This window comes from Cyprinus carpio, chromosome B2, assembly GCF_018340385.1.
Source record: "Cyprinus carpio isolate SPL01 chromosome B2, ASM1834038v1, whole genome shotgun sequence".
Lineage (NCBI taxonomy): Eukaryota > Metazoa > Chordata > Actinopteri > Cypriniformes > Cyprinidae > Cyprinus > Cyprinus carpio.
Genome location: NC_056598.1, coordinates 8519937 through 8543272, shown reverse-complemented (window position 1 = coordinate 8543272; position 23336 = coordinate 8519937). Strand labels below are relative to the sequence as shown.

The window sequence follows — 23336 nt, the reverse complement described above, 5'->3', positions numbered from 1 at the left end:
GCCAGGAATGGTGAACGAGAATGTTCTGGAAAGTGATTTTGAGCCTCTCTGTGATGGTACCATGAGGCGTCGCTCACTTGCAGGTCTCAGACTTCTGAAGGGGATGTAGATTCGTAGTAGTGAATGGAAGTAGGCAGGTGCTGAGCCTGTGGCTGTTTTATATGCAAGCATCAATGTCTTGAACTTGATGCGAGCCACAACCGGAATCCAGTGTAAGGAGATAAAAAGAGGTGTAACATGGGCTCTTTTGGGCTCGTTGAAGACCAGTCATGCTGCTGCATTCTGAATCAATTGTAGAGGTTTGATTGTGCTTGATGGAAGTGCAGCCTAGTAATGACAAGGGCCTTGACAATAAGTTGTGCAGCATGCTCCGTTAGAAAAGGCCTTATCTTTCTGATGTTGTGCAATGGAAACATGCAAGATCGAGCAGTCTTTGCAATGTGGTCTTTAAAGGTCAGCTGGTTATCAAATGTTACACCAAGATTTCTGACTGAAGTTGATGGGGTAATTGTAGAAGAACCTAGCTGGATGGTGAGATCATACTGTAGAGTTGGAGTGGCAGGGAAGAAAAGAATCTCAGTCTTTGCCAGGTTGATCTGTAGGTGATAATCTTTCATCCATGCCGAGATATACTGAGATATGTGCAGCTACCGTTGGATTATCTGGTTGAAATGAAAGATAGCGTTGTGTGTCATCAGCATAGCAATGGTAGGAGAAGCCATGTGCCTGTATGATGGGACCCAGTGATGTTGTGTATGTGGAAAAGAGGAGGGGTTCAAGAACTGATCCCTGAGGAACCCCAGTGACAAGTTGATGTGCTTTGGATACCTTCCCTCCCCAAGCCACCCCTGAAAGACCTATCAGTGAGATAGGATTCAAACCAGCGAAGTAGAATCCCTGTGATGCCCAGTGATGAGAGGGCAGATAGGAGGATCTGATGATTGACAGTGTCAGAAGCAGCAGATAGATCCAGCAGAATAAGAACTGATGATTTGGAATCAGCTTTTGCAATCCACAGGGCTTCCGTGACTGAAAGTAGTACAGTCTCAGTTGAATGGCCACTCCTGAAACCTGACTGGTTAGCGTCCAGTTTGTTGTTCTGTGAGAGAAACAATGATATCTGGTTGAAAACAACACTTTTGAGGGTTTTCGCTATGAATGGAAGGAGAGAGACAGGTCTGTAGGTATCTGTAAATGAAGTGTTTAATGTAGGTTTTTTGAGCAGTGGGGTTACCCGAGCCTGCTTGAATGCAGTAGGGAAGGTGAGGAGAGACGTGTTGATAATGTGTGTGAGTGCTGGTAAAAGTGTAGGAGAGATTGCTTGGAGAAGGTGTGAGGGGATTGGGTCTAGAGGACATGTTGTAGGGTGGCTGGAGAGGAGAAGTTTTGATACTTCTGCCTCAGTGAGGGGACAGAAGGAGAATATGGGTGTTTTAGCAGTGGGTGTGGCTGGTTTGAGGTCATGTGGGTGTTGAGCTGAAAATTGACTACTGATTGTTCTGGTTTTGTCTGTGAAGAATGTGGCAAAATCATTGGCTGTTATAGAAGTGGTGGGAGGTGGTGGAGGGGGAAAGAGGAGAGAATTAATTGCTGTGAAGAGATTTTTCATGTCTGGGGCGCTGTTGATCTTGTTGTGGAAGTATGAAGATTTGGCAGTATGGACTTCAGTAGAGAAAGATGAAAGCAAAGACTGATACATACTCAGTTCTGACGGATCTTTTGATTTGCACCATTTTCTCTCTGCTTCCCTAAGTTTGGTCCGATGCTCACGAAGAACATCGAATAACCAGTGGTTACATTTTATTTAAACTAAATGTAAATGTACTACAGCTCTACTGCAGTTGTATTTCAATAGTACTTCAAATGTATTGTATGTAACAAAAACTGCAGTATTAAGGGCCGTACACACCGGGACGAATATCGGCGCGCGTTATTCGCCAGCGTTTTTCAACGCGTTTTTTGTGTTCACACCCAAGCGATTTTCGCTGACGATGAGCCGAGTGAACATGCAAATTCATTCCCTGACATTAGATGGCGCTTAATGTAAAACAGAAATACTAGAAATACTAGTTCTCTTTTTATCAAGATTTTTGTAATCGCTGTCGCGTTTGTCATATAGTTCTTTGTGTTCCGACACCAACGAGACCAGCAACTCTACATTCATCTTGCCTTGCTTCTTCTTCGTCTTATTTCTTCCCGGCAGTGTAGACGCTACTTGGCGTATATCTTCTTGGCCGTTACATATGTGTGCTCAGCAAGACAGTTTTGTGTTTGAGCGCCCCCAAGTTGTGTTTGACTGTAACTTCAGAAGCTCCAGACAAGTGTGCAAAAGCGCCATTCTCATTGGTCGTATAGTTTTTTTTGACGCGGTGCGTCAAACCAAAAAAACGAACCCGAGGCGTTTTTTAAAAAATGACGCTTTTACGCGTGGCGTTTTTCGTGTCGGTGTGCACACTCATATTGGCGCCCTTTGTTTAGTCACGAGGCGTTAAATGTCGGCGAATATCGCGCGCGAAATTCGTCCCGGTGTGAACAGGCCTTTACGTTCTTAAAAACTGCAGTAATATTTTGTAAGGGATTGCTCTAGTGAAAGCACAAAAACAAATCTAAGAAAAGAAAATGCTGAAAAGATGAGCGCATGTGGTGGAAAACAAAACTTGTTCTCCATTAAGTTCTATAAAGTCAACCTTCATGCTTTTCAATGTGTAACTAGGCACTGCTATACAGGCCTTTTTAAACATAAACAATGCCTGCGCTCTTTTTGCTACTGTAGAGAGACTAACAACCCCGTCCCACCAAGTAACATTCTCAGTGAACTGCTCTCTGAAACCAAATGCAATGAGTTTGCTTCCTTTTTTCAGGGAAGATCAATAATACCTGACAGGCGATCAGCACGTCCTTGCTTTGCGCTGATGTCAGACAGAACCGGCCACAACAACTTCAGATATTAGTCACTGTTTTTGATTTTGAGGCAACTGATGGTAAAGTCTTTACCATCTTTAAACATCAACCTACTCCCCTGACACACTCCAAACATCTTTCTTCAAAAGTGTGTTTAACTGTTTATAAGAAGATCTCCTAGAAGCAGTAAATGCCTCACTAGCCACATTTATATGGGCAGTTTTCGTTTAAAAAAATGAAATCATTCTGACTGATGAATCCAAAAATAGTGTTTACATGAACTCTAAATAAAATGATCGGGTTGATGTGTGTGTTTATATGTCACAAGCTTCAAATCAGATTTAATCTTTGACAAGATCACACTGCACGAATATACAGAGTTTCCCGCTGTTTTTGCATAATAACCATCCTCCTTTTCTTTGTTTTAAAAAGCAGTCTTAAAATTTATCTATTTCGGGTACTAATTAGGAGACGACAAGCACGTGAATATTTGTGTAGTGATGCTTTTATCGATCAAGCATTAAAAACTTTCATTCCCTCACCTAAAACAAGACGTCTGCAAATGAGAGTTCAAAGCAAGCACTTGTGGCACAACGTTATCCTGTACCTCTTTATATAAGATGAGTGGAAAGGGAATTTTAGATTAATGAGACTTTAATATATTCAACAACAGCAACATTGGCTCGTTCCAATTTGTCATGCGTCATTACACCATTTCAATCCGATCAAGTGTTTACATGTCCCATTGAACAGATTAGAAAAGGTTTATTCCAACCCTCTCAACCCGTTTAAAAATTCAATTGGTTTGGGCATTTTTATTCTGATTGAGGCATTTACATCATTCAGAATGGACTTTTAAATTGACTGTATTTGGAATACAAGGCTCCATGTAAACATATCTACTGAGTCCGCTTTCAGCTATTTTGCCACCTACAGCTGGAACAAAATGTATCAGCAAACATTAACAAAGTTTTCTAAAAGCTGTAAAAAAACATATTGCTCATAGTTCATGTAGGGCTGGGCAATAATTCAATAAAGATAATTACTGCGATGTAATTTTCCTTGATAAAATGATATTACGAGTTAGATAAATGTAATATAATGTTTATGCACCAAAAGCGGAACGAAAAGTGTGACTCATTTCAATCGCACCACACTGAACATTTATCCACTCAGATCAAAGTTCAAACTGCCGCGTGGCACGAGCTCACTAGAGCAGATGCGTTTACTTAGTCACGCGAGCACTAAAGGATCATGAAACTCCAGACTACTTTTTCTGAGATTTAATGAGAGGTGTTTGTGTTGCACATAATAAAAGACAATGTTAGCATCTGATAATTATAACTGGTTAATTTTAAGCTTTTTGCGCTATTTTAGTCTTCCAAGTTTAAAATCACAATTTTGACATGGCAATGGACTATAGTACATCGATGACGCATCAGCGTCTCATTAACCGCCCTGAACACCTCTCCAAAAAACTGCTCACACCATTCACACCTCCTGCAACCCCCCTCTCCCCCACACCTGCAATTCAGATCAGCGAAGAGGAGGTGAGCCAGGTCTTCCAGAAGCAGAAAAGGAAAAAATCACCAGGCCCAGATTGTGTTAGACCAGCCTGTCTGAAATCCTGTGCTGGCCAGCTGGCCCCCATCTTCACACAGATCTTCAACAGATCAGTGAGGGTTTGAGTAGTAGATTAGTGGTTTATTCGATAAAATGTGTTCCCCATCCCAAAAAAATCCAAAATTACAGGACTAAATGACTACAGGCCTGTGGCTCTAACGTCTGTGGTTATGAAGTCATTTGAAAAACTGGTGCTGGCCCACCTGAAGGACATCACTGGACCCTTACTGGATCCTCTTCAGTTTGCCTACAGAGCAAACAGGTCTGTGGACGATGCAGTAAACATTGGACTGCATTATGTTCTGCAACATCTAGACAGACCATGGACTTATGTGAGGATCCTGTTTGTGGACTTCAGCTCAGCCTTTAACACTATCATCCCATACCTTCTCCTGCCTAAACTAACTCAGCTCTCCATGCCGACCTCCGTCTGTCAGTGGATCAACAGCTTCCTGACAGACAGGCAGCAGCTAGTGAGGCTGGGAAAATACACATCCAGTACCCGTATAATCAGCACTGGAGCTCCTCAGGGCTGTGTTCTCTCCCCACTGCTCTTCTCTCTCTATACCAACGACTGCATATCTAATGATCCCTCTGTCAAGCTCCTGAAGTTTGCTGACGACACCACACTCATCGGCCTCATACAGGATGGTGACGAGTCTGCTTACAGACAGGAAGTAAAAGAGCTGGCAGTCTGGTGCAGTCTCAACAACCTGGAGCTCAACACACTCAAAACAGTGGAGATGATAGTGGACTTCAGGAGAAACCCCCCTGCTCTCCCCCCACTCACCATCATGAACAGCACTGTGACTGCAGTGGAGTCATTCAGGTTCCTGGGCACCACAATCAGTCAGGACTTGAAGTGGGACATTCACATCGAAATTCAACCTACCACAAGAGCTGGTGAAACAGTTCTACTGTGCCATCATTGAATCCGTCCTCTGCACTTTGGTAACTGTCTGGTTCAGCTCAGCTACCAAATCTGAACTCAGAAGACTACAGAGGGTAGTCCGGACTGCTGAGCGAATCATCGGTACAACCCTCCCTTTTATTCAAGAACTGTACTTATCCAGCGTGAGCAAAAGGGCTGGCATAATCACCCTGGACCCCTCACATCCAGCACACTTCCTCTTTGAACTGTTGCCATCTGGTCGACGCTACAGACCTCTGAGCGCCAGAACGACCAGACACAGGAACAGTTTCTTCCCTCAGGCAATCCATCTAATGAACACTTGACAATAACTGTGGAACACACAACACTATACACACATACACTTATTTATCTAACACACATACTTTGTATGTGATTTCATTAGATGATGACGTGATTATGAATCAGGATTTTTGTGCAGATTTATTCAAATATTATTGTTTATTTGTATATTGATATGTATGTACATATTATATATGTTATTCCTTACCTACTTATTTGTATTTTTTATTCCTTTATTATGTTTTTTGTTCTGTCGCTGTCATTCTGTTGCACTGCGGAAGCTTCTGTCACAAAAACAAATTCCTCTTATGTGTAAACATACCTGGCAATAAAGCTCATTCTGATTCTGATTCATTATTATTCATGAGACTGCGTGTTCTTATCCTATGAGAAGCCGCTTTAATTAATTATTCACAACAGCATGTGTTGATTTTTCCTATGACAGACTGTGAGATCGCGCACATTAACTGAGAGAAACGTTCATGGATCGAAGGAGTGTGTTTGTTTTTGCTTTGTAACAAGAGTTTGGCACAAATGTGATTCATTCACTTGTTATAGAGCAGGATACACAAACAAAATTCTGAGTTTTATCATTCATTTAATTCTACCCCAACTTAAAGTAACATTAAAACCAAACATGTCTTTCTGACATGCAAAATGCCGCTTCTAGTGTAAAAACAGGAAAATGGGAATGCCGTAAATGGTCAAATACATGATATCCAATCAGCTTACCTAATCTTTTGTGGTAAAAACCGATGCCATCCACACATGCAGCGTGAATGTGATAGGATGCCTGATGAATATGCTACTTTAGCAAATCGCACTGCTGTTCAATGTATCTTTAAGTAGATCTTCACTTAATAGCAGCACTGTACATTGAGATCGATTTAAACTGTCTTTGATACAGACATACCCTGTCCGACTTATTTTTTTTATGTTTAAAATACGAGCAAGAATGCAAATTTCCCTGAATATCCAAACGATGGCAAATGTGACATTAGTTTTTACAACAGCTCAACAGCAACCAAAAAAAAGGTAATATTAAGTGAACACTTTACATTTTAAATATAGCCTACATTTTAAAAAGAATATTGTCATGTTTGTTATATTTTGCAACAAAATCCGTATCATCTGGTGTGAGTCTCCAAGCAAACAGTGTTTAGTTTCGATTCTGCAGCTTTAAACGATTCAGAGTCAGTGATTCACCACAGCATTTTGCTTCGTTACTGAATGAATATATGAATGAATGAATGAATTTATGTTTGTTATTTTATTTATTGATTAAGTCAATGATGTGACGCCTTTGTCATCCACCTGTTGGTGGTTTTATTTCTACAAGTCCAGAATTTCTATAGTCTACAAGTAGGCTATCACTTCGATTTGCCATCATTTATTGCTTTATTTATTATATTAATAATACACTTAATATAATGTTAAGAATATGACATAAAACATGACATAAGATAATGTATAAAAAATCACCTGTAAATCAGTTTAGGGGGGCAAATATTGTCCTTCAATATAAAATGTGTAAATGCGGTCTAAGTGGAAAGGGGGTTCGCAGAAGAATATTAAATGCCCCAGGGGCTTATATAAATGCCACAGAATAAGCCTTAAAAAGTTATCATAGCTGCAACAGCACATTCATATAAATGTTTTCAATGCAGAGTGCAAATGGAGTCATTTATTTGTGTTTTTAACTCGATGGGAGTGAAATGAAACTGTCTCTACCCGAAGCTGTGTGTGTTGTCTGTCTCCCCTCTTCCCTCTTCCCCACTCTGATCCGCAGTGCACCACACCCACTTTTTTAGTATTTTTTAAAACTGTGGTGAGAACTAACCAGTGCTAAAACTGGGGGTTTCATGACCCACTAAGCAGCAATGTGAGATCCAGTGTGAAGTGCTTGAATTCAGCGATGAACACAAATGACTCTGTGATTTAAACTAATTTAAAGCCTGTGTGCAATGAGACAGAATGCTTTTTAATCTACAAATCGCCATCATTTACCACGGATTTACTGTAGTAACACTCACTGCACCATGGTATTGTGGCAGAAATTTAGGATATTCACACTGAATATTTATTAAAGGAGTAATGGTATATAATTTTAGTATGTATTTGTGATTAAGCTTTATAGCATGTGTGCATTTATACTGAATGTTTTTAGACTAATGTTTTTCATATAATAGGCTACCTAAAAACATATGGTTATATTTTAACCATAGTATTGAGGTGCTAAATGTGTGTTCTTAAATGTTTTTTATCATGATTTAAAATGTATGCTACTATGGGAGACCAATGCTTAATTTAAAATAAATAAATAAATGGTCAGAATAAATGTAACCATATAAAACTGAGGTTGCTACAATTTTTACAGATGTTACTGATTTTGATAATGAACAAAAATTTACCTCTGCATCCTAACTCAAGCTACTATCAAAAGTGCATTTCTGAGACAAAAAGTGATATTATTATTATTAATATTATAATGCAACCCAAACCTGTTTCTTGATCTGAAACAATATCACTCATTAGAACATGCAAAAACTAAGAATTTTTTTTTTCTATTTAGATATTTCTTTTGTTAAGGAAAATTAATGGTCTGGTTTCTTCAACTTTCACTTTGGAGCAAAAATCTGTCTGTAAACTTGCAAGAAATCGAGAAAGAGATCTGACATTTATTGTGATAATTATCGATATCAACTGATATATCGCCCAGCCCTGAGTTCATGGTGACTGAAGCCTTACTGTAAGTGTTACCCTTTCCTTTTTTAGATTTAATTTTGACATTTTTGCCTTTATTCAGGCAATTATAGATGATAAGACAACACCCAAAAAGTACAACTAAATATTACAGTGTAATAAGGTTGTAATAAAGCAAATACAAAGATTTAACAGGTAAAACGGTGGACAAGCAAAGTGAAAAACCCCAGGATTATCAGTAATATCTGCAGTGACTTAGCACCTTGTGTGTGTGTCAACACAGAGGTCAACAGGACTATCATGGCAACAAGGTAATGTGACAGTGTGATTTAGGAGGGCTGTCGGCTGTTGTCTGCACATAGTTTACCCGGCCACCCCCACACACAGCTTGACAGCAAACCGGTAAATCTGCGACATTTAAGATAAAAAAATAAATAAATAAATAAATAAATAAAAAACTCAGTCTGGAAGATTCTGCTTGGCCCAGCGCACTGCCGCTGCTGCTCAAATACAAAGATTGCACAAAAGTTAACACACAGCCTGTGAGGTAACAAGGAAAGGTTGAGGTGGAAAGAATGAGGGGAGAAATAAAGGATAATGACAGCAGAAGAATAAAGGTCAGAGCATAAAAATGAATAAAAGAAAAAGAAAGCTAGGAAGCATAATAAAAAATCTTTTGTACTGCAGAAAATATTTTATGCTGAAAATCTGAAATAAGGTTTCATTTGTTCATATTGGTTAACTAAATTATTTGACATGAACTAACAATAAAAAATACTTCTACAGTCTTTACTAATCTTAGTTAATGTCACATTTATTTACAAATTTTTAAGTCAAAATTCATATCTGTTAGTTAATTCACTGTGAATTAACATCAACAAGCAATGAAAAATAGTTTTTTTTAACTAACATTAACAAAGGTAATGCATTAACTAATGTTAACAAATGCGACCTTAAAGTGCTACCTTTTGCCTTTGCAGATATGACAGTGTGAAAAGAAGCTAATTGCAAGTAAATATTACCTATTTATTACCTACCTGTATATTACCTTGTTTGTATGCAGTAAGTGAGCTGAGTATATGAATGTTCATTATTGTACATTTATTAGTTATTTCAGCATCATTACATTAGACAAAAGTAAAAGTTAATCTATAAATTCAAATGTTTTGAATTTAGTTAACTTTATTATAGATATATTCATTAACTTAATTTTAATCCACTGAAATTTGCTAAAATATATTCTTGCAAAACTAAATTAAATCTTACTTGTCATTTTTTAAGCTAAAGGAAAATGAGCAGTTTCAACTCAAAGCTGATTATGAATCTGGAAATCTTAATCAATCACACCATGATTGAAAAAAAAAAAAAAAGATTATTTAATTGCTTGGATTAGTGAGTCAGAAGACTGCGTAGTTCCTGTGGAACAGATCTCATTCCACTCTATGCAATGATGCTAATTAAACTGGTCTTGACATGCCCTGTGACAAAAAAAGAACAGTGACCTGCTTACAGGGATGCACCAAAACACATGCCTAGTATAATTATGTAGCTCCAACTCATAAATGCTCAATCTTTGTTTACTGCGCAGCATTTTCTTTATATAGTAATTGTACTCCCTGACTCCCTGGAACCCTGACATCAAAAGACATTTTAAACAAAGATACATTTGCATTTCCCAAAGGAAAATCAGTTTTTGCAAGGCTGCAAAAGCATAATGTTTTCACCTTAAAGTTTTGGTTCTTTGCAAATGAAATGCATTAGAGTCACTTTGCTGTTGTCATGACACTCATCACCTGGTTTTCAGTTGACTCGACCAAGAATCACTGTGCACACAATAATGAGGATAAATGGCTAAATATATTAAAGGAATATAAGACCAATGATAATTTGGTATGCAAATATATGTAAGAAAGAAAGTTAATCATAAGTGAATGTGCAAATACTACAACAACATCATCATTGACCATCATGTTTTGAACATTCTATAAATGTCATTTATACAGACAAATTTTCAGTTCAATTTTAATAAAAAACTAAAACTATATATATAACAAACAATTTGAACAGAGTTAAGTGGTTTGGGCTAAATTTAGGGTTAATGAGTTTAGATCCTTATTGTTAGACATAACACAGAGTGGTCGACCCATATTGATTTTGATCTGATGGCTGATGGTCGATTTATATGACATCACACAATGAAATGTAAAGATAGTAAAAACAGTATATATTAAACGGATTCATATTTTAGAAGGCAACTTCTTGATTTTGTAATCTTATAGTATTTTTCACAAAGAAATTGTTAAAAATATGAATATGAGCACATGCATTATGGTAATTGGTATTTATTAGACATTTAAAGATGGTATAAGTGATTAAGTGATATAAATGCAAGTTTGTTAAATGCTTACAGTAGATGAGAAAGTATAATGAGAAGACTATTAGAAAATATGTTTCTATTACCACTAGAAAAGCAAACGCTATAATAATCTTTCAAAAACTACTTACTTTGTTTAACAGTTATTTAACAATAATTTATAAGACAGAACTGTTAAACAGAGACAGTGAACTAATGAAGATGGAGAATTAGTACTGGCATTCTCAGCACTGTCAAAATAAAAATCCTACTTCTGACACATTGGCCAAACAGAAAAACTTATGGGCCAGTGCCACTATTTAAAATATGCTAAATATCTTCCAGTATATTGACAATGGCCATATTTCAGTCGACCACATTGAGTTTTATTGACATTTAAATACAGAAAACAAAACATTTTAAAACAAGTATTTTTTTAATCCAATTTTATCTACAGTACATTGGCTTATGGCTTAAGACACGCCTATACCTACATTTTTGCAATTCTAAAAATGTACCTCTAAATATAATTCAATACATTTTCTAGCTAAAATGAACACTAGTGGCAGTAAATCACCAAGAACTTTTATTATTAGTGGATGGGTCCAAGTCCTGTAAACGTGATTTATGATAAAAAGAGCTCACAGACTTTTTGCTTCAGTTAGTGCTTTATCTTAAGCTTGCGTTTGGTTAGGTTTAGGGTAGGGTTTAGTATAAACGGTATGTTATTTCCAAATGCGACATAGAGCTTGTTGTTTACTTCCTGTGTTAAGCCTGATTAAACAGGGATTTCTGTAATGTCTACTGTAAGAACTGACAATCAGCCTCAGATTGCTTTCACTTAGACAGAACAGTACAGCATGAGGAGAGCACACAATTGCTCAAACTGAGCACAATCATTCTCCTGGACTCCTTAATCTTTCATTCATCATGTGCTACATTAGAGCTGTCATCACACATATCTGAAATGTCATTGCTGCTCACAATCAGATGGGTGGATGTCTGACACTCAGAATAATGGAGTGTCTTTCATTCGCTTCCCTTGCTGGTTCACACTGTTGGCCTCTGATTGATGGATCACACTAGACTAATGAGATAGAAATGGATGTTCTGATGTACTCTTGGGATTTCATTCAGTGTTTGACAGGTATTCAAAACTGGATTAGGCGTGAACAATGTGAAAATTGAAACTCAAATAATACACAGAGATAAATAATACTGCACACATGCATTTGAATGTCTGAACCATATAGTGCATGAGAAAATCATCAGTGTTTTGTCACTGCTAGGTGTCACTTTTTAAGTCTTTCCAACATCATCATAAATAAGGAAAGAGCATAATTGGCCTATAGCTGAAGGTCACTGACAAAATACAATAGTGTACATAAGAAAGAAAAGGTTAAACATGTGTCAGGTTTCTGTTTCACACACCTTTACAAAAAAAACAAAAAAAAAAAACCTTGACCTTGGCACAAAGCCATGGTAATCACTTGGTCCTCTCTGTGGTATAATTTTCAGATTTATTATTTTTTCCCTGCATGTTAGTTGGAACTCATGATTTCTATTTAGTGTACAAAGGTATTTCAAATGTTAATAAGGAGAAAAGCAGTTAACTCCACGCTGCATCCTCAAGTGGGCGCTAGGGGAACGCCTTCAGCGTGACCAGTGTCTGAAGAATGAATGAAAAAATTACAATGAACCTGACATTGGCAGGCAGCAGGCTATGACGTAAACAACAGAATTGGGACCCTGGCGGCAGCCTATGACGTAAACAAAAGAATTGGGACTCTGAAGACAAAATGAGGTTTACGTATTCCACAGGTGCTCTTTTATACCCCCAGGGTCACTTTGTTTCTGAAGTGTGATTCGGTAAGAACAATGTCTGTTGTCAAGTTTTTTAGGAAGTGTGTGGATCCGTGTCAGTGCTATCTGACACCAGATGATGCACACGACCTATGCGTTATGTGTTTGGGCACGGAGCATGTGCACTCTGTTCTTGAGGGAACAGTGTGTTCATTGTGAGAGTTTCATGAGTTTGAGAGAGGTGTTAATCTCTCGCGCTCGTCAGCGGCTGACGAGGGTGAACTGCTGGAAGAAGATGTGTTGTCTCTTACATCCTCTGATCCAGCAGGAAGTGCTCTGTTGGCTTCCAGCGAGCAGGATTTGGCTGATGAGTATATTTCTGAGCCTTCTCAGCCTGTTGGGGGTTGGAGGTTATGGATTGAGCTTCTGCTAGATTAGACTTGCAGTGGAGGCGAGAAAAAGGGAAAATTGCTCACAGTAGACTTGATGAGCAATTACTTTCTGGACTTAACCTTCCAGATCCCATGAGCCTCCCATTCCTTTCAGATCTTCATAGTGAGATCTAGAAGGCATGGGGTAAACCATATTCAGCCCACATTCATCGATACCAGCATGCTAATTATCCTAATGTCAAGAGGATGCGTGAGAATGGATATGTGTTGATGCCCCCTTTTGAAGAGAACCGTGTAAGCTCTCTCTCAGCTGGGGTGACATTGACTTTGAAGGCTCCGGCCCTGCCATCCAAGCCACTAAAAGAGACGTCTCACTTGAATGGCAGGGCATACACGGCAGCGGGTCAGGCTGGTGCTGCCTTGCACACAATGTCAGTGTTGCAGGCGTACCAGGCTGAACTGCTGAAGGACGTAGACCAGGGCCAGGGGCTTTCCCCTGAGGCGGAAGCTGAATTGCGCCACACCACAGATCTGGCTCTCAGGGCCACCAAGTAAACATATGCCGCGATCGATAGGTCAATGATGGCGATGTTAGCCACAGAGAGACATCTGTTGTTGAACTTGGAAGACATCGGGAGGAAAGAGAAACGTTTTCTTCTCGATGTGCTGGTTTCGCCTTCGGAATGGTTTGGCACATCCGTTGAGATGGAGGTCGACAAATTCAAGGAGGCGAAGGCATGCTCAGCAGCTTTTAAGTCCTTAATACCTTACAGGTTTATGTCTGCGCCCAAACACGGGGGAGAACCTGGCCCATCCTGGTCTGCTGGCCAGGTGGTTAGTGACGCTAGTCATGGCCCTCCTCCTCAAAGAAGTAGAACACAGAGGAGGTGCGAGTCGAGGAATAAGAAGAAAAGTGACCTGAGGGACACCATCCAGCGCAGACGGGATCAGCCATCAGGAGCTGGTAGTGGTACTAAACGTTAACCCCCCCCCCCCATCACGTGCACTTAACAAGTCAGACTCTGGGGCTAGACCAATGATGAAGATTCAATCTGATGGTCTGGAACTGGGTTTGATAATAGAGTGTATGTTTTTAACATGGTTGAGTGTCATAGGCTCCCTCTCATTTGGGAGAGTCAATTTGTTGAAGCCTCTGCTCTCCAGAGCTCTTTAACTAGGATTTGAGTGTTGTTAGGCTTCCTCTCAGTTAAGAATAAAAAGAAAATCTTTCGGCTGAAGCTTCTACTCTCCAGACTTATTGTCTCTAGCAATGAGTTTATTAAGGTCACCTCTCATTGAGAGCTTCACTCTCAAGAGTTCCCCTAATAAGGTTGAGGGTTGTTAGGTTTCCTCTCATTTAAGAGTGTAGAGTGTAAGAGAGAGTCATCCTGCTGAAGCCATTAGTCAGTAGAATTAGTGGACAAGCTTTTTCCTTGAGCCTCACTAACTGTCTCTAGTGCTGAGTGTAGCCAGGTCTTTTCTCGTTCAGAGATTCGTTATGCTGAGACCTCCACTCTTAAGATTGAGTGTTGTTAGGCTTTCCCTTGTTTAAGAGAGTCATTCTGCTGCAGCCTCCATTCTCCAGATATCCACATAGGCAGTACTATTAGTATGTAGACTCTATTGTGAGCCTCGCTAACTGCCTCTGGCGTTGAGTGTAGCTAGGTCTCCTCTTGTTTTAGAGAGTTGTTATTCTGGGATCTCCACTCTTAAGAGCTTCTCAATTAAGGGCTGAGTGTTGTTTATGCTTCTTCTCTTTTAAGAGAACTTATACTGTTGAAGACTGTGCTCTTCAGAACTCCGTCTTTGGCAGTAATTTAGTATGTAGGCTCTTTTTGAGCCTTACTAACTGCCTCCTGCGTTGAGTGTAGCTAGGTCTCCTCTTGTTTTAGAGAGTCGTTATGCTGAGACCTCCGCTCTTAGAGTTCCCCAACCAGGACTGAGCATTGTTAGGCTCCTTTTGTTTAAGAGTCATTCTGCTGCAGCCTCCGCTCTCCAGAGCTCCGCTTAGGCAGTACTATTAGTATGTAGGCTCTATTGTGAGCCTTGCTAACTGCCTCTGGCATTGAGTGTAGCTAGGTCTCCTCTCCCTTTAGAGAGTTGTTATGCTGAGATCTCCCCTATTAAGAGCTCCTCAATTAGGGCTGAGTGTTGTTAGGCTTCCTTTCATTTAAGAGACTCATTCTGCTGAAGCCTCCGCTCTCTAGAGCTCCACTTTATGCAGTTTGATGTGTGGGCTCTTTCTTTAAAGCCTCAGTAGCTGTCTCTAACGTTGAGTGTAGTCAGGGCTCCTCTCATTTTGAAAGTCATTATGCTGAGACCTCCAATCTTAAGAGTTCCTCCACCAGGATCGAGTGATGTTATGCTTCCTCTCATTTAAGAGAGTCAGTCTACTGAAGCCTCTGTTCTTCAGGACTCCATCTTTGGCAGTAATATGAGTATTTAGGCTCCTTTGAGCCACACTAACTGTCTCTGGGTTTTAGTGTAGCCAGGTCTCTTCTTGCTTTAGAGAGTTGTTATGCTGAGACCTCCATTCTTAAGAGTTCCCCTACCAGGATTGAGTGTTGTTATGCTTCCTATTGTTAAGAGAGTCATTCTGCTGAAGCCTCCGCTCTCCAGAGCTCCGCTTATGCAGTATTAATGTGTAGGCTCTTTCTTTGAGCCTCACTAGCTGTCCCTAGTGTTGAGTGTAGCTAGGTATCCTCTAGTTCTAAAGTTGTTATGTTGAGACCTCCACTCTTAGAGTTCCATAGTTTCGTAGGTGAGCTAGTCTATGACGATTGGCGAGCTTTGAGCTTGCCTGTAGAGGTTTGTAGCTCGGGCTCTGGCCACAGGGATTTCGCTGGGGCAGGGATGAGGCTACTTGAGTCTTTGACTTAGGAAATCCAGTTATTTGGGCACTCATCCCTCAGCATGGCAGCATTGGTATACCCTCTAGAGGATGCATCGTGAAGTTCCCTTTCAAAAGGGAACGTCTCAGGTTATGCATGTAACCATGGTTCCCTGAGAATAGGGAACGAGATGCTGCTCTGACTTTTGCCAAAGCCATGCTTCAGGCATTCCTGCCTGCGTCTCCTTCAGACAAAAAGAAGATGACGTATTCCATAGGTACTCTTTTATACCCGCAGGCGTGTTATTGTTTACATCATAGACTGCTGCCTGCCAATGTCAGGTTTATTGTTGTTTTTTCATTCATGCACCAGGCACCGGTCACGCTGAAGGTGTTCCCCTAGCACCCACTAGAGGATGCAGCGTCTCGTTCCCTATTCTCAGGGAACCATGGTTACATGTGTAACCTGAGACATTTTTTTCTACCTAAGAAATACACTACTGTTCAAATGTTTGGGGTTAATAATCTTTTTTAAAAATAAATGAATACTTTTAATTAGCAAAAGTGACAGTAAAGGCAATTGTAATGTTATAAATTTAAAATTAAATAGACTTAAATTAAATAGAAAATAGAGATAATTTATTTGAATTGTAATAATATATCACAATATTGTTTTTACTATATTTTTATAAAATAACTGTAACTGTATTTTTTTATCCAAACTTTTAAAAGGCAGTGTAATGAAAAAAAATATTATGCTAGACTACCCAAGGTTTTCTTTTCAAAACTCCCCTCCACCAAAAAATATAAATAAAGAAATAAAAATGTAAAATATGCTCAACATAGAAGAGGTGTATTCAAATGTCACTGTATTTATGAACTGCATTTTTAATTATTATTATTATTATTTTCATAAATACATCCATGTTTAATGATTAGCATCATGTCACTGACCCCTTAAAACGTTATTCTAAAGTTGACATCAATCTGTAGGATATTTGCTGTACTAAATCTAATAAAGATATGGATAAAGCAAAGGATGTAACCATCTGTCTTTATTAAAAACAAAACGGTTTATTTCACACTTTCCCCAAAATCTAATGGGAATTAAATCCACTGCCGTTAAAGCAGATCTCAAAAGGATTCAAATATGTTTTAAGTTGCAGGTTGGAATCAATCCTGTTTTTTCATATCTATATTACTCTATACTGAATAGTTCCTGATAGAACCTAACTAGAGCATGAAATTGGTGCAAATTCATTTTCCATGGGAAAGAAGTTTTCATTAGGAGCTTATTTTATTTTAACCATCTTATTTTCTTTTAAAGGATGCAAGATGCACCTCAAGATTTATATAATATTCCATGCCCTAAAAGTTTTCAAAAATGTCAAGCTTTAGGTTAAAGTCTTTTTTTTTTTTTTTTTTTTTTGTAGTATAGATGTAGAATTTTTGTAGAATGGAACTATAATTGATTGATTGAATACGTGTGTTGTGAGGAATCATATATAAAGATGAAATGTTTCAAAATAATGTGAACACTGAGTAAAGTTTTGTTGTGGATTTTAAATGCACTGAGCATTTTTTGAAATAATAATACCGTAATAATAATTTGAACATGAAAAGTGGGCATTAGTTTAGAGGGAAGGGATAAAAAAGTAAGACAGATTCGTGACATCAGCTAAAATAGAAAGTGATTTCTGAGGAGGACAAAGTTTTATTTTTTATTTTTTTTATAAACCTTTATTATTAAGATTTCATATTTACTATGTATTATTTATAGTATAACTGCATTCACTGACATTTAAGTTCTTTTGGATTCTGCCGCAGCTTTCTTTGATTTTAGGCTGTATTAGCGATAATTTGATGCATTTCAACCACACGGTCCAATCGCAGGTGTTGCCTGTAAGTGAAGCTGCTTCAGAAATGTGATTCAAAACAAAGGCTTTGCTGCCAACTGTTTCCTGACATGCCGATCTGCTCTATTAAAGCTGATTTATTACTGACATTAGACACACATCTGCTCATGGCAATGCATTCACTCACACTATAAGTGTCTCTTCTCTATGCGGTAAATGGCCGCATCTCACCTACCGGATATACAAACTGCAGCACACTGTTAGAGACATCACTATCTGCTTGCTTTTCCTCTAAAGGAATTGATGTAGGATAAAGGATAATCCTCTCCAGGCCTCCTTAGGAATATCTCTTATCTATGCTATAACACAACAGCATTAGGACTATCATGTGGGGATTACTCTTGAAAGGCAGAACTATCGCAGCATTTCAGTCGGACTGATCAAATGTAATCTAAGCCTCTCCATGAAATAGAGATTTTTTTAGACATTTTAGAGAGTTACAGTGAACCTGCTGACTTTGTGAGCGCTCAACTTCAAATGAAACATTCATGAGGGTGTTATGTTATGGTCTGATGACTGTAATGAGTAATATCAACAGCTGATTAATTCCTGTGCTGTGAGCGCACAGTGTGCCAGACTCATTAGCACACAGCGAGTGCACTTCAGAACTCAAATAACCTTGAGAGTCCATTGATTTCTTCTGACGACATCTCACCTTTGGTACCGCTGGGATGTTGACAACAATGCGAGGAAGATTTTACCTACTTTGCCTTCCCAAGAACACTGAGTTACTGAAGTACCATTTTACATAAGGCTACAGCTATTTGTATTACACATCTAAAGAGGACAAAGAACACTGTCTTCAGATGAAATGCACAGCTGCCATTCTACACTGTAAAAAATTCAGTAAAAATACAGTACAATATACTCCAGTAATTTGAAGGAATTTTCCTATTTGGTTTTTACAGGTGTTTTTTCTGTATTTTTGAGTTACGCTTTGCATTGTAGGAAGAAGAAGCTCAGTTGATTATCGACGCGAAAACTGCCTAGAGCAGGCGCCATTACTCACAGAGATAGTCTCGGTCAAAATTTCATTTATAAGTCAGATTTCGGGTTACACTTTCGTGGTACGTTGTTTTTTTGTTAAATGTAACAAACTGTAACATTAACTTATATGTTGTCTGGCTTGTTTGGCAAAGGAATGTTACAGTGTGCTCACTTGTAATTGTTTATTAACGTTTAATTGTTGTTGATGGGGTGTATTTGTTACTGAGGGCCCTATTTTAACGATCTAAATGCAAAGTGTAAAGCGCACACGCAGGTGCACTCAGGGCATGTCCAAATCCACTTTTGCTATTTTAACGACGAAAAAACGGTTGGCGCGCCCGGGCGCATGGTCTAAACGGGTTGTCCCTGTTCTCTTAATGAGTAATGGGGTTTTTTTTGGCGTAACGTGCAATAAACCAATCAGAGTCTCATCTTCCATTGCCTTTAAGAGCCAGTTGCGCTCGTGCCATGACGGATTTGCTATGGACACTGCGGAATTTGGCAAGCGCAAAGACAGAACGTGTCTCCGAGATGAAACAGAGCTGATCGTGCACGAGCAAATAGATAGCCTGATTCTGATGGTGCTTTCACACTTGGTTCACTTGCCTGGTCCGAACCCGAGTTCGATTGCTCCCCCTGACCCCGCTGGACTGTGTTCATATTATAATATTTGAGTCCGAACCACGGATCACTTGCGTCATCAAGCCAGCTGCTGTTTACCCCTTTGCTTAGGAACGAAGGCGCAGGAGAAGGCGGCAAATGCATAACATTACTCTCTGCACTTTTATGTATTTACGTTTTTGAACCGTTCATTTTGTTTACAAAGCTTCGGTACATAACGGCACTTGCGTCTGTCTTACGAATGTACTGCACATGCTCTAAAGAATGCTGAAGGCGAACAGAAATGAGATATACAGGTCTCTGCTTGCAGCGCGTCAGTCACGCTCGTCAGGAAAGTGAGTGAAACACACACACAAACACACATTTTCATCAAATAATACGTCATTAATAGCGGTTCACTTCCGCGATTTGGTACGATTGTGTTCACATCATCAGCGAGCCGTACCAGAGTTCACATGAACCGTACCCCAGACCACCGTTTTTAAGTGGACTCAGGTACGGTTCACGGGTGCGCACCCGAGTTCGGAAGACAGCGTTCACATCATCCAAAACCAAACTCTGACGTCAATCAAACCCGGGTGCGCACCAAAAGTGCTAGTGTGAAAGCACCCTGAATGGTGCCGGACTGAAACTCGCAAACACACTTGTGCTGCGCCTTGCGCCGCATTGCGCCGGGTGTATGATAGGGCCCTGAGTGTGTCATAAAGCATCTGCCGTATTAACGTTACTGAGGTGATGTAGTGCGGTACAACTGTGTTTAGAGTGCTTTATGCCAGGAGCTGGCAGAGCAAATGTCAAGAAAAGCCCTGTAGAGCCCTGCAGCCCTGTAAGTCCTTCAGGCTTATTTGAAAACTATGTGATATATGTGTTTGAGCAGGGTTGGAACAAAACTCTGCAGGGCTCCGGCCCTCCAGGAACTGAGTTTGACACCCCTGACTTTAAAAAATTAAATTTTTGGACCTTATAGAAGCTAAAAAGAATAATTCTTGTGTGCATAGAAAACAAAAATAACAACTTTATTCAATGATTTCTTTTTTCCTTGGAGATTCTGCTGCCATTAACAAGAGTACTGTTCCTTTACCAGTAAACAAGGTGCAGCGCATGCTGAGTCTACGTCAGCAGCACCACATGCATCCGCTGTGGGTCAGAAAACTCTCGGATTTCATCAGAAATATCTTAATTTGTGTTCTGAAGATGAACGGAGGACTTACAGGTTTGGAACGACATGAAGGTGAGTAATTAATGACAACATTTTGGGTGAACTATCCCTTTAAGTATATCGTAAAACATTGTTGTCAAGATCACATGACAGATGCAATTGGAGACCATTGGAAATGTAAGTTTAGCATTTTATAAACAATGTTTGAACTGGAAAGTATTTGGGATAGCAGTTGATAATTCAGTCTCAACCTGTTCTGCATATTACTCTGTATTTCAGTTTCATTCGTTTAATTTCTTGTCATTTATAGTCTTCCTGTGAAGAAAGCCTGAATCAAATCCTGGTCAAAAGTTCAGTTGAAGGGAGCCTAATGGCTACGCTTCCAAGACTCATGTATGAACAACTTTGAGAATCAATGTACAATGTGACTTTTTTTCAAATCTCAACATGGAACTTGGACTGAACATGAAGAAAAAAAAATGTTTCCTCAAACTGGCACATGGCAAGAGATACTAAAAGCATACAAACACTTGAAGCCCTGCTCTTTATTTAGATTGTATAGTTCTCCTAGTATCACATTGAAATGTCAGGCATGAGTGCATTCATCTTTGTTCTATATTTGCAAATGCTGTAAAAAAAAGTATTTTTGCAGAACCATGTCAATTGTAGAAGCAGATAATTTAGAATGAATTAGAGGTTAGTAATCTAACTTCAACTAATCTAACTCACTACAAATCTAGTTAAAAACTATAATCATCTGCTGCGAAAATAAAGCATATCTGGTAGCTGTTGCATTCCCAAACATGCGCACTCACAGCACATGCAATAAACAAGTTCACTGCATTCATTCACAGTGAACGGAGCCATTCTGAGGTGCGGAAACCACTGGATCACAAGCTGATCGCCTGAACAATATCTCCACTTCACTTTAAAACATGCAGCAAAAACAGCAAAAGTTGATGAAGGGATTAAGCCATATTGTGCTTTCGGTTTTAGTTCATTTGACAGATACTGTTAGGGTGACCATATTATAGTTTTTCAAAAAGAGGAGAGTAGGGGGCAGAGTTCATGGTCGGGGACAGGGGCGGAGCTTCGCCTAACAGTATACATAGCAAGGTTTTTTTTTTTTTTTTTATTTATTTATTTATTTTTTTGCTTATTTTGTTTTTTTAATAAATAAAAAGAAAACAAGTAGAAATAATAGAAAAAAAAATACAGAATGCTAGTGTTAGAGGGTCATTTTTAAATAAAAAATAAAGCAAGTCCATAGAACAGAAAAAGAATAGATAATCCAAGTGTTAGAAGGTCATTATTTATAATAATTAAAAATAAAATAAATAGAGAGAATTGAGAAAGAATAGAGAATGCTACTGTTAGAGGCTCTTCTTTCTTTATAAATAAAACAAGTAGTTAGAATAGAAATAGTATGGAGAGTGCAAATATTAGAGGGTAAGTTTTTTAATAAAAAGGAGATAAAATTAGAAGTAGCATTAGAATAGAGAGTGCTACAGTTAGAGGGTCAAATGAAGATGAAAGAGATGTGTTTTCAACCGTTTCACAAAAATATTAAGGACTCAGCTGCTTAGATTGAGTTGGGAAGGTCATTCCACCAGGAGAGAAAAGTTAATGTAGAAGTCCATGAAAGTTTTATCATAGGTAGAATGCAAAATGTTTCAATACAAGCATTTCAGTCAAATGTAATTTATGCAATATTTCAAACCCTTAACCCACCTGGGAAATTCAACCCATGGCAACAGTTTAAAAATAGCCCAATTCTGTGGAAAAAATGCGGACTTGGCAACCCTGCATCCAAGAAGAGCTGCGGGAGTCATTTGACTGATCTCAGGTCGAGAATAAAGAGAGATGACTGACAAGACCATGCTGGAGTATTCGCTGCTCAACAGATCCTGAGCTTACTGACAAATATCTGATCTTGTAAGATGTGCTCCCTTTACACAGAGTGTGTGTGATTGCGAAATCGAAATTGAAAGTAAACAGCGCAAACCCTCATTCAAAAATAATTAAATACACCGCATCCTGAGAGCAGCTCCCTGATGTGCCAAAATTATATTATACAATATTAGATTGTTTAAAGGAGTGGACATGAAAATCGCGCGATTCAGTGGGAGCGAGCTTAAGAAAACCCAAATCCCAGGCATTTTGGGCAATTAAGAAATCCCGGCCAGATGCATTTTTGTAGGTCCAGAAAGTGTCCAGGGAAAAGAGGATGTATGATCACCCTATATACTGTACCAAGCATAATGGCACAAAACAAATATATTTTAAAAACTACACTTTTTGCCTGGAAGAACTATCATTTCATATAGTCATGTGATCACGATAATATCGAGACAGTTTTGCTATCACAATATCGTGATATTGATAATATCGTTAAATCCCTACTCATTATAACAAAGTGTAGACTCGATGTAAATAAGAAATTTATTGTACAGTGTAAAGAGATTTATTGATTATAATGGAATTGCAATGAACTGAAATGAGTGACCTTGATTCTTAATTTGATTCAGAATTTGAATAAAAATTTTGGTTTTTTTTATGCTGCTAAGAGGACCAACATGGCAAACCTGCTGCAAAGTTTCAGGAGTGACATATGCATATAAATGGGGGATTCTCTCGTAAAATCGCAATGACTGACATAGTGATAATCATAACAATGGACTGGATAAAATATGATTTCACAAGTTCACTACATATAATAAACAGAGTAAAGGTTATGCGTATTTGGTGTGCTGTCCGAGGGGAGGGCTCCGAGCTCGGAATTTCGGCCTGAACCCAGAGTACACAGAGTAAAGGTTATTTGTGTTTGGTGTGAAA

The 23336-nt window shown here is 38.9% G+C and overlaps 1 protein-coding gene across 4 annotated transcripts in view; it reads right to left on the bottom strand.

The window, feature by feature from the left end:
- Positions 1 to 23336, bottom strand: part of LOC109103371 (alpha-N-acetylgalactosaminide alpha-2,6-sialyltransferase 3-like) — a 131487-nt gene that overhangs the window by 28250 nt on the left and 79901 nt on the right. The gene's annotated exons all lie outside the window — the stretch shown is intronic.